The following is a 12712-nucleotide window of genomic DNA, read 5'->3' as shown; positions in this document are numbered from 1 at the left end:
TTCCTGATTGGCTGATAGGGTGGGCGGGACATGGGTTGGAATATATGCGCCGAATGATGTCACTGATTTTGTATTGTCTACTTTTTGGTGTTAATAAGCAGTCTGTGAAGTTATTATTGTTGTTTTTTTTATTTATAAAAATTGACATTTATATGTTGTTGTTTTTTATATTTATGGAGGAATAAACATATAAACACTGTGCACACTTTTCATTAATCTGCTGCTTGAATTTACAGTGTGCACCTCCATAAATGTAAAAAATATATTGAAGCCAATTCTTATAAATAAATAAGACAACAATAATAACTTCACAGACTGATTATTAACACCAAAATCAAACCTCCACAAACTAAAAACATATTGACATCAATTCCTTAATATCGGAAAATGAATAGTTATTTAATATTTCAAAGTTTATGAAAGCTGCTCCACCAAACTGATGGTGATTTTATGATATGAAGGTGAAAAGACTTGCTTCTAGAACTGATGTTGAGCAGTTGCCTGGCAAATAGTCTGTGCAACCACTGATATATCTGTTGCACTGGTCCTATTTGGCTCACAGGGGGAAATATATTTGTCAACCAAGTGTCTAGTCAACATTTTTCTGAAGTTTTTCAGTTCCAACCCCTAAATCTAGTGTAGCTGTCTTTCACCATTTGCTCTAAATGGCTGAAGTTCATTGTTAGACTAATTCAGAGATGCCGTATTGAAGGATAACATAAAAGCTGGGAGTTTCTAGTTATCCATAGGTTATGTGAGTTTATAGGTCCCCAGGTGCAACTGCTGCTCAGTTATAGAGGAATCTAAAGGTCAAGTCAGGACTTGAATGCACATGCTTTTGAAAAAACAACATCAGCTAAACTTAGTTGTTGTTCCATAAAACTAGGGGTGTTAAAAGACAGAGAGCCTGATATAACAGGATGGGAAAAAAGAAATATCGATATCGAGACTTAGAAAAAGTGACTTATAATCAATAGTGCGATGAAACGCTTAGCTTCCCTTTATGGGGCTATGTCATTGGTTTGAAATACTATTGGGTGTATCTTTTGAAAATTAATGGAACCAGGAGCTGAAGATGGTTTTTATTGTGGAGTTGTAAAATGTGGTGAAAATATCGGTATGTCCTTGTGAGACCTCAAGGTTGAGATAGCTAAGCACATTGAACGGGAAGGCAGGCTTGTTCATATGTGAAATAGGGAAAAATAGTTCATATTGAAATTTATTAATAGAGAAAATAATATTGAGTTTATTATCATTTGTGGGAAGTGTACTTGAAGATTCATATCAAATGATATTTTCAAAGAAATTGGGGATTGGCAGTTGCAAAGAGTTGAAGGCTTTGAACAGATCTTGATGTAAGGGACTTAATTTAACTTGCACCAGGTGCTTGTTGACATGAAAAGCTACTTGCACCAGACAAAACCAGGTTTCACCCTGGTCCCATAAATTTATCAAATTTGGAACATAGATGCATAAACTAGTCTAAATAAGTACCATCTCAGATCTCTGATGACAGTGTCATGTGTCATGAATTACACGTCACATGACACATGGATTAATGGTGAAGTATTGTAAACAAAGCTAAGAAGTATTTAGTGTGTTAAAGATCATTGTTGTGTGGACAAGTAAGGCTTTGTCAGACTCAAATTTTTATTTTTTTACATGCACTTAGTGTTTGTAGATAGAAATATCCGTCTGCTTTTCTCAATGATCGGTTGCAATGGTGCATGTGTTACGTATGTAACTTAAGCCCTGTTGAGTCATGTTCAAATGGTGGTTCTTAAAGGGCAAGTTCACACGGAAATGAACCTATTTTTCTTGTACTTTTTCCACATTAAAAGTGTTAACCTAGAAGTGTCATAGACAAAAATATAAAAATATCACAATTAATTAACATATTTTTCCCATTAAAACGATTTATATTTTTCACATTTACCAAGTGTTCTATTTCCACAACAAAAACACCATGGCTTATGCCCCTTGCAATATGACGTCATTGGTGCCAATTGATAAACATTATGACGTCATTATGCTTTGTTAGAGCCGCTTCACGTGGTGTAGGTCCAGGTGTGTGATTCTAGCGTCTCAGATGCCAGCCAGCATAGTGTTATGCTGAGTCACCACTGCGCCGGAGTGTGTCGTAGGCCATGTTGTTTTACCGCAAACTGGTACTTGATATCTTTTGCGTTGAGAATAGACAGGGACCCAGTTGAATTGGCACCAATTACGTCATAATCTAAGGGGGATAACTCAGGCCTGTTTAGCTCGAAAAACGAAGGCCTCATAACGGCATATCATTTTCACACTATTGTGAGCTTCCTACTTTCACTGTGAAAAAAATGAGTGTATATCTTCAAACACAGATACTAATTAATTCTAAAATTGCGTTTTGTTTAGAAAGAGAAAGAAAGTGATTTTTGCGTGTACACTTCCCCTTTAAGGGATGCTTTGGTCCTTGGTTTCACTTCCGTATCAGTCTTGTACTCTTCCCTGTAATCCTTCATATTCCATGTTAATCCTCCATACAGTACTGGGTGTAATATTCCTGCGTACTGGAAAAGGATATGCATTTTGGACAAAACGGATTCATGTTGGAAGTCGTTTCTTGTTGACATCAAAGACTGCTATTTATAGCCTGTGTTTGACATTTCTGCGGCCATCTGTCGATGACCTTCCTTTCGTACAGTGGCGCCTCGTCACCAGTCCCCTGATGAGGAGACAGTCAGGAGGAATGAAATTGTGACCGCCATTGCCATGGATTGGGCGGTGGAGTTGGTAATAAATAAGGCCAAGTAAGTCTCAGGTACTCAACAGCAGCCATCAGGGAGATGGTTTTTGATCAGCCGGGAACCTGATGTGTTGAATTGTGAAGTATTCTTCCTGCTCAGACCCCCTTCTTGTGATTTGTAATTTTTGTAGGGCCAAAGGTGAGATATGCAGTGAAATCTTGTAAGTCCAGAAACTTCACTGTCAGTTAAGTAAGTTTGGTTAATGCAACTGCAAACAGGTCTTCAGTAATATCACAATTTATCATCCAAAACTGGCTTCCACAGGAGATACCCCTTGGGTGAGATCAAGAGATATCTACATTGTAGATATCGCTGCAATGAAATTGCATCACGATGCTTTGCACACCATTGTGACATCATTAGTGACCATGATGTCACAATCAAATGACATCACTAATAGCTCTGCTACTGAAGCTGTTAGCAGTACTTTTTAAAACCTAAGGCACTGCTTATTACTGTCTACAAACTGAAAAAGTTGGAAGAATGATTTTGGATGATAAATAAAAATATTACCCCAGTGTCTTTTGATATCAAATATATCAACACAAGCCTCAGACTTTTTCCACTTTTATCAGTGAGTGTTGATATATTTGATATCAAAAGACACTTGGGAGAGATTCTCTATGTGTCAGCTAAATGTGGGAAGAAAGCATGAAGAGATGAAGGTCTTTGACATTTATGACTTTGGTGAAACCAACAAAAACATCAATGATGCTAGCAAACCTCGAAACATGATCAGGATAAATCTGGGTGTCAAACCAGTGACCCTAGATTTCTGGCACGCAAAAGGAACACCAGTAACTGACTCAAAGAAAGGAACACATTGGCATCTAATTGTATTTGGCTTCAATCCCAAATTTGACCAATGAGAATCCTTGGTCTATATCAATGTTTTTCATTCCAGTGGTAAGGCCAGATTTTTTTAAGTCTTGGTTTACAAATCTGCTGACTCCAAAAAATTGAAATGTGAAAAAAAAATGAAAAGAAGTGTTTTTTCAGCTTTCCAGAAACAAGTTAAATTAAAGAAATTGAAATGTGAAAAAAATAAAAGGAAGTGTTGTTTTTTTTCTGCTTTCCAGAAATGAGTTAAATTCTAAAAGACTCATTTACTGTCACCGATCCAGCCTAGACGTTTGTTGTTTCTTTCTCTGTTCCCCCTGCTTCCCCCTTTTTCCTTACCGACTTTACGAGGAAATAAAAAAAGTGTTTGAAATTAGAAATAATTTATTTTTTTAAATGTCCGCCTACCGAACCGAATTTTTTCCCCAAAATCTTCTAAAGATAACAGAAAGAAAAAGCCTGGCCTAAATGCATGTAAATGCACCACAGCGTCCTTCTCATACCAAGCAGAATTGTTCTATGCAACATTAAGCCCTGACTGAATCACATCATCTAGGAAGGACATGATCCCAGATTGGACATCCGTACAGTGTCAGATTGTCAAAATGGCTCACTTCTTGTCATTCGAACAAGGTGTCCGGGTTTATATGAGGAGATCTGTGTCTGGATACCAAATTGGAACTTTGACTGTTATTGACCAGGAAGTGTCTTAATGCAAAGAACTCTTGACCTGTCACTTGGACCTGGTGAGAACTGGTCTTTATCCACATACAAGCTGCTAAACAGCTTCCAGACTCATGAAACAGCCTCGTGGTTCAAGCGTTACCTGGGTTTGATTCCCAACAGGTGTCAAAGAAGTCCTTGCGATAACTGGTGTAAAACTTTATTATCTCACTTTTGACAAAATAAAAGACTAAATCAATATCGTCATGAAATTTTACAGAAACTTTAAAAAAATCAGGGCTGGATTTAAGGAACTTGATTTAACTTGCACAAGGTGCATGTTGACTTGAAAACCAGGTTGCACACTGATCCCTTACAATTCGAAGTGCAGATTAAATCCCACAATTTGATGATGTCAAGCCCTCAAAATCATGACAAATTACACATTATACAGGGATTATTGATGTAGTAAGGTAAATGAAACTTAGAGGCACTGAATGTGTTCAAAGATGGTTGATGTGTGGACAAGTAAAGGGTTTGAAACAGATTTGAAAGATTTCAAATTGCACTTAGTGCATGTAGATAAATATTAGTTTGCATGTTTTAATAACAGGTGGGACTGGTGCATGTTTTATATATCATACTCTGCCAATTTCCCAAAATGAATGAGTATGAGAAAGCAATATGGGGTCATGGTTGGTCCAGTTGTCAAAGACCAGGGCCCACTTGCACAAATGGATCTTAGCGCTAAGATGATCGTAACGCCCATACTTTAACATAGGCTTACAATAGTCTTAGCGCTAAGATCGCTTTGTGCAAGTGGGCCCTGCTCTTGAGTTTCACCACAGTGGTCAATGTCTACTACCTGCTTCACTAAGGGCTTCTTCCTTCCATCCGAGCTAACGCATTGTGATATAACTGGAATTCTGTTTAAATCGGTTTATCATCCAAAACTAGCTCCCACAGGAGATATCGCTTGGATTAATAGATCAAGCGATATCTACACTGTAGATATCACTGCAATGAAATTACATCACAATGCTTTGCAGACCATTGTGACGTCACTGGTTACCATGACGTCACAATCAAATGACATCACTAATGGTCTGCTACTGAAGCTGTTAGCAGTACTTTTTACACTGAAGACACTGCCAATTACTGTCTACAAATTGAAAAAGTTGGAAGAATGATGTTGGATGATAAATAAAATCTCACCCTCGTGTCTTTTGATATCAAATATATCAACACTCGTTGATAAAAGTGGCAAAAATCCTCGGCAAGCCTCAGAGTTTTGTGTCAAAAGACACTCGGGTGAGATTCTCTATATTCCACCCAAATCCCTCACTCACAAGTCAACATTTTACAAGTGCGCATGCATCCTGTTGGAGAAAGGAGACAGGCCCCATCAGCACTGCGGGAACCTGTGTCAACCGAGTCCGCTGCTGCACGCGTTATTGGTAAGAGTACTCTAGTCTCTGTGTTTCTATAGATTTTTCCACATTTGCCGATTTTGACAGAAACAGACCAGTGAGTGTCCCGTGAGCCTCTTAATTTCTATTGATGACCATTTAATTTTATTGACTGAAAATTGCAATCGATGAATTTGTTCCCAGTGCCATCTTTTCATCCAACACATGGTTGAATATATAAGTATAGGAAAGTTTTTGAAATATGTTTTTGTTGTGTTGCACTGTCAAGCAGTATGGAATTGCTCAGTTGGAACTGAAGTGGATACAGACCAGCGACCATGTCCAGTTTTACACGAAGTTACATGTATGGATGCCAGATGTAGGCATAGAATGATATATCGAAATATTGATGTATTGCTTTGTTCATTGTGATGCAGCACTCAACAATATTCCAGCTATATGATGACGATCTGTAAATAATTGAGTCTGGACCAGACACTCCAATGATTGACAACAAAATCATCGATCCAAGCAACTGGGATATGATGACATGCATCAACCAAGTTAGCGAGCCTGACCACCCGATCCAGTTAGTCGCCCCTTACGTCAAGCATAGTCGCCTTTTACAGCATGCATGGGTTGATGAAGACCTATTCTACCCCAGATCTTCATAGGTCTTGATGTTTTGCCATTGTTTGCCCTACAATAATACTATATTAATAGGAATTTGAAAATGCCAAAAGTATTGTCGATAGGATGCATAACAATGGATGGTGTCAAAAGTTGAAATACGACACAAACTATGCAAATTTTAAACCCACCTATGTTAGCTCGCAAGGATCACAACAACATCAGATGAGAGTTACTTCCCTTTGGTTTGAGGCCTACTTTAAGATTGTCAACAATATTTTATCATTTCTATCACATTGATATATATAATTATCAAGCCTTAAAGTTGGTTTATTACTATCGCAGTATGAATGCAAAAGTTGACAATAGCCCTAATAGTCAGCTCTAGTCAGATAATACAAGTAGTTGGTAGGTATCTATTTTTCACAACCTTTAGGTTGGCCAAAGGTGGCCCAATGGTCTAAGGTGCCAGAGTTGCATCCCTTAGGTATGCCAGAATCCTTTGACAATAGGTTTGGAGCCAGTGGCCAGATTATGATTCTTGGAGTGTCAACCCCATGCATTTGGGGTTGACCAAAGTGGTAAACATCCAAGAACTCACGCACATCAGGCTTTCCTTCCACATTAGATTGATATGTTGTGCTATAACTGAAATACTGTCCAAAGCCCTCTTGCTCGCTTGCTTACACTCACTCACTCACTCACTCACTCACTCACTCACTCACTCACTCACTCACTCACTCACTCAAAAGGCTAATAGGGTTGTTGACGCGTTTGTTCAGAGAGGGAGGGAGGGAGGGATCATAGTCTAGTTGCCTACATCTATATCAAGACTTTTAAGAACATCTTATCAGACAAAACCGATGAGAAATAGAAACACAAGTCATGTGTACAAAACTGTATTCATGAACTCGTAAATCTATATCAAACACAAATTATCTTGTCAGGAGAAGTGTCCTGTAGGTTCATCGATAATTTATATCAGTTTCTTTAATTCCCTGATCATGTTAGAAATGTGACAATGCATTAGAGTTTATTCCTGCTGTTGAGACGCACGAGGAATGTTTGTTATTGATGAATCGGGTTTGCCGCGACTGTAAGGCTGAAGAGTGAAGAGAGGCTGATTCAATAATTGGATGTCGGACTTGGTAAAATTAGACAAGTTGTCAGTGTGATTGACAAGTGAGAGGCGTTGATGGTGTACACCAATCTGTCAGAGCATGGGCTTTATGAGTTTGAATATTGCACCAGTGCCACAAGTTCCGCTGACCTGGGTCACCAGTGTGTGTACTCTCTGCGTAGAACTTAGTGCTGTACACACAGACCTTGATTATCCCTGAAGCTAGAGCTGGTGTATGGATTCCAATTTCTTTATTGCCCCTTTACTTGTTCCGTACAGGTGCTAGTTCCTTTGTCTAGCAAGGGGCACCAGGCCTTGAATACTGTTTTCTTTTGTTTCTGTGACCGAAAGGAGAATAAAATAACTGATAGTAGAAAAAAAGAGACTTTGAACCGAAATAATTTGTCTATTTTACAATTAGTTGAAATGAATTTTTTTGTAAGAGTCGGTCATTATATGTGTAAAAATCATTACTCTAACAATAAACCCAATCTTATCCGACACCTTTAAGACAACTGAGTACATGGTCATGGAATAAAAAAATCTACTGGCTTGATGAAGTTAAAGACTGTTGGCTAGATGAGGTTGAAGGCTCTGTTGGCTAGATGAGGTTGAAGGCTCTACTGGCTAGATGAGGTTGAAGGCTCTACTGGCCAGATGAGGTTGAAGGCTCTACTGGCTAGATGAGGTTGAAAGTTCTACTGGCTAGATGAGGTTGAAGGCTCTATTGGCTAGATGAGGTTAAAGGCTCTTCTGACAAGATCAGTTTGTGTTTCAATGACTGTATGTGATGAAGGCAGTCCAGACGAGCTTGAATATTACTAGCTGTATTGACAGACGAAGGAAGTGCTCATACACCCATTTCCATGACATTGCTTTGGATAAGCAGTGCGATATTACTGGTGATGACTGAAGGCTTTAACACATCGGTGCAGCTTCAGCTAATGCCTCTGTTTGTTATCGAATCTCGGCCACGCTGGAGTACTAAATTAAGTATGGAAAATCTATTTGTGTAATAAGTATTTATTAAAAGATAGTTCCAGCAGCTATTAGACTGCTTATACATGCAGTAAATTTAGACACTTTAATGTGTGTTATTACCCAGGGTTTAATACGGCAGAGCCGATGGTGTTGGTGGTAGTGAATAAAACCTGTATTGCCTCATGATTGCTAGAGATAGCTAGAGGTTTTGCAGAATGCTATTTGATATTCTGAGGGTCTAAACCTCAGGTATCTTCAATTCAGAATACATTTGTGTTAAAAGAGTTTGGTATGTATTTATGATAAAATACTGTATTTATCTGAAAATATTGAACTGATATCTCACGAGTGAAAAAACACTTTATGCTGGAGGTACTTTAATTTAATTCTGCCTCAATGTCACAATGAGTTTCAGAGACAGATCGTCATGATCAGTAATAAAACATGTATAAAACATTTATCTCTTCATGTCGAATAACACTATTATCTCATTTCATCATTGCACCACTCATGAGAATATCAATTTTGTCAGGTCAATGAATGAAATACACATGCTATTTGACAAGGACTGACGGATACTACTTTTATATTCTGAAGATGTAGGGGGTGGGGCCTGGGTTAGCGCCTGGGGCTTGGGCTGGACTGGGGGTGGGGTGGGCCTGGGATGGGGCTGGGGCGGGGCAAGGGCTGGGTTTAGTGTGATATTCTTGTGGAGTCACGTCAGGTATATTATGTATAGGTTGACAAACATTTGATAGATGATATCTTTTTCAATTATTTTAAATTTACATTTTGTTTCTTTCGGCCTGTTTTTGATAACGATAAACTGAACGCTAGGCACCAAACAGCCAACTAGTGTAAAGCAAATATTGTGTTTCTCAGTGAGAAATACTGGAAATAATTTTCCAACAGGTGACATTTCATTGTTTCCATATATTTGGACAAGGTGAGCTCCAGGACTTCTGACTTTTCTAGATTAGAATAAAATGTCTGTCTCAAACCTTGTTTGTTATCGAAGATTTCAGGGTCCTAAACCATTAGAAAGAAATCTTGACTCGGTAACCTTCACATTACAAGTAAGAAGTTATTGGAAACTGTTTAGCTCTCAGGGAACCAGAGGCCCTTGAGAAAATCTCGCTTTGAGTCTCTCATCTTGCCAGCTAGCAAGTGAAGCTGCTGTCGTCGCACTTGTTCACTGTCATCTTATTAACCTTTGAATCAGTCCATGCTCCTGGTGTTCATGTAACTAAACCGAGTGTGCCTGGTCAATATTGCCAATCTTGGAACTTCATGATCACTTAACATATGGACTCATGGCTTCATTCATAAAAATGTCAGGATTGTCAGCTGCACTACAAGCCGGACTCTGATTATGGTTCCTTAATAAGGTCGATGGGTATTGTTAGTTCCTTTTAACCTTGAAGTTTGTAGTTTATGTGACCTCTGATTACTTTGTGTGATGTTTCCTTTCTTTCATGGAAAGGATGCAGGTGCTTCAGTTGTGTAATACACATTTCCCAGAGTAGTGTCCCTTTCTTGATGGGATTGTTTGTCCCAGGGTCACCCAATCTTGATGAGGGCATGATGCCCTGGTTGTGTAAGATGCCGTTATTTGTGATGCAGAGTTGCATTTCTTTTCTGTACCAGGATCCACTCATAGTGGGTTTGAATCCCACAGTCTCCCTGATTATGATCCATAGATCATCAGAACTGTGCCATCGTCTTGGTCTTAGCAATACTTCAGCTGTCTGATGATGGCCTGTTAATAGAGTCTGGACCAAATAATCCAGTGATTGATATTATGAGCATCAATCCATACCATCTAGGTACATCAACCAAGTCACCAAGTCTGACCAACTGTTCATTTAAGTCCCTTCATAGGACAAGTGTAGGTTGCTGGGGACGTCTTCTAACATGGAGTCGCCACTGGGTATAGGCTGGGTGAAGCCCTGCTAATGATATCACAGGAAATAATTTTTACAATAAAAGTCCAGGGATGATGGCATCACTGGGAACAGATGGGATTTTCTGGTCCCTCAGCGTGAAAACAAAAAAATCGTCCCACTGATCAGAATTATAATTTCAGGAAGTCTCTGTTTGCCTGAAACAGGTACAGGGGAAAATCATGATTAACGATGTCAGAAGAAAATGGCTAAATCTAATTCTGTTGTCGATGTTTTTGTACCAGACAATGTACAGCAAAACTAGATTTAATAAATGATCATGTATATCAACCACCACTGTTGAGATATATTGTGTTGTCCTCAGGAAGAGTAAATCAATGATTGGCCGAATGATTCTTAAAAGGTGATGGTGTAGCATGTGATTGGGGCATGACCCCGAATGTTTCTGTACTCAATTTTTCAAATATAATTGATGGGTTCTTGTCGTATAGAAAACAATTGCAAGCGATTCCATGTCATTTGATTGGCTAACAGAGAAAAAAATAACTTCATGCCCAGGAAAAGACCACTGTTTCTTGATATTGGCTCATAATAGAATGGGTGTGGCTTTGGTTTCATTATTGTGCAGAATGATGTTGCTGATTTGTATTGATTTCTACAATTTTTGTGTTAATGAATTATTATTGTTGACATTTATTGACGCTGTTTGCACCCTATTTTTTACATTTATTCCCCCATTAACACAGCAAAATATTGAAGTCAGTTCTTTACTATACTACAAAATACAGTTCTGACAACAGACAGCAGACATTGATTGAGTGAGTTTCACTCAATGTGTGAGTGAATGAGTACAGTCAAGATAACTGGGCAACTAATGCTCCTTGCATGGTTAGACCACCTCTGGGATACACCTCTGAATGTATCATATGAAAAGATGTTAAGAGATGATACTTGTTGTTACCCTGCCTGGCACTCGGCATTAAGTGACTGAAACAAGGACTAGTCAGCCCGGAGTCAGCTTACTGTGTCTAGGAGAGGTTTTCATGCTAAACTGCAGCATATCTCAATGGGCTAGCACTATATAATTGGCATTTGTCCGGACTAGTACAATCAGCCACACACTCAAACGTGCATACACGTCACTATATAAGTGCAATAATCTTGGACGAGACGTTAAACCCCATTTCACCTCCCCTCCCCCTGTATAGTTAATAATGACTAGGGGCTGTAGTCAAGACATACTGACAAGAGCTTCTTGGAAGGACTGGAAATAAGCCGAGGCCGCATGCAATCCAAGCATGACTTGCATCTTGCAATGAGTAGAACCAATGGTAGAAAACACATTTACTTATAAATTATTGCTTGTGTTCTTGTGGAAGAAAAAGATAAATTACAGCATTTCAGCCACGCTGTTTTGTCCTTTATGTAGTTTGCATTGAAGCAGAATCTTGGTCGACTGTTTAAGCTGTTTTGCTGGGTGATGTACATTTGTAGGTGTTTTTGTTGAATGAACTGGTACAAGAAGCTGGTTGGACTTGGCATTTAGGTCTGTCGTGTAAATATTGGAATACATTCCAAACAGCGAGAACAGATACCCTTTTGCTCACTGTAAGATGGGTTATTTTCAGGTGCGTATGGAAATGTACAGATTGGATTTCAAATAATAAATATCTACTGATAACCAGAGGAACAACAGCCATCTTGCCCTTAAATCTGGGACCATGAAGATGTTGCAACTGTTGGTTCCATGTCCCAACAGACACTAGATAGTAAGCTGACCCCATTGTAGGTGGTGAAGCTTTTCTGTGCTGACTCTTAAATCACCTCATACTTCAACTGTTTTCACTCATTGATGTGGATCATCTGCACCCCTCGCCTGCACTTTCAGTCCATTTAGAAAAATAACAAGAAACAACTACCAGGTGCAACAAACAGTTACTGTTGCTCCCTGTGGGGATTCCAGGGCAGTATGGTTCCCCAGTACCCCACGCTGGTCCCCTTGGAGATTCCAGGGTAAGACAGTTCCCCAGTACCCCATGCTGGTCCCCTTGGTGATTCCAGGGTAAGACAGTTCCCCAGTACCCCATACTGGTCTCCCTTGGAGATTCCAGGGCAGTACAGTTCCCCAGTACCCTATGCTGGTCCCCCTTGGAGATTCCAGAGCAAGACAGTTCCCCAGTACCCCATGCTGGTCTGCCTTCGGGATTCCAGGGCAGTACAGTTCCCTAGTACTCCATACTGGTCTCCCTTGGAGATTCCAGGGCAGTACAGTTCCCCAGTACTCCATACTGGTCTCCCTTGGAGATTCCAGGGCAGTACAGTTCCCCAGTACTCCATACTGGTCTCCCTTGGAGATTCCAGGGCAGTACAGTTCCC

The 12712-nt window shown here is 39.5% G+C and overlaps 1 protein-coding gene across 5 annotated transcripts in view; it reads left to right on the top strand.

Annotated features, from left to right (window-relative positions):
* Positions 1–12712, top strand: part of LOC124130999 (potassium voltage-gated channel subfamily H member 6-like) — a 252621-nt gene that overhangs the window by 76297 nt on the left and 163612 nt on the right. The gene's annotated exons all lie outside the window — the stretch shown is intronic.

The sequence above is a fragment of the Haliotis rufescens genome, unplaced genomic scaffold (genome assembly GCF_023055435.1).
Source record: "Haliotis rufescens isolate VD_foot unplaced genomic scaffold, xgHalRufe1.0.p SCAF_10, whole genome shotgun sequence".
Taxonomy (NCBI): Eukaryota; Metazoa; Mollusca; class Gastropoda; order Lepetellida; family Haliotidae; genus Haliotis; species Haliotis rufescens.
Note: the sequence above shows the minus strand (reverse complement) of the source record. Positions and strands in the feature narration are given on the sequence as shown.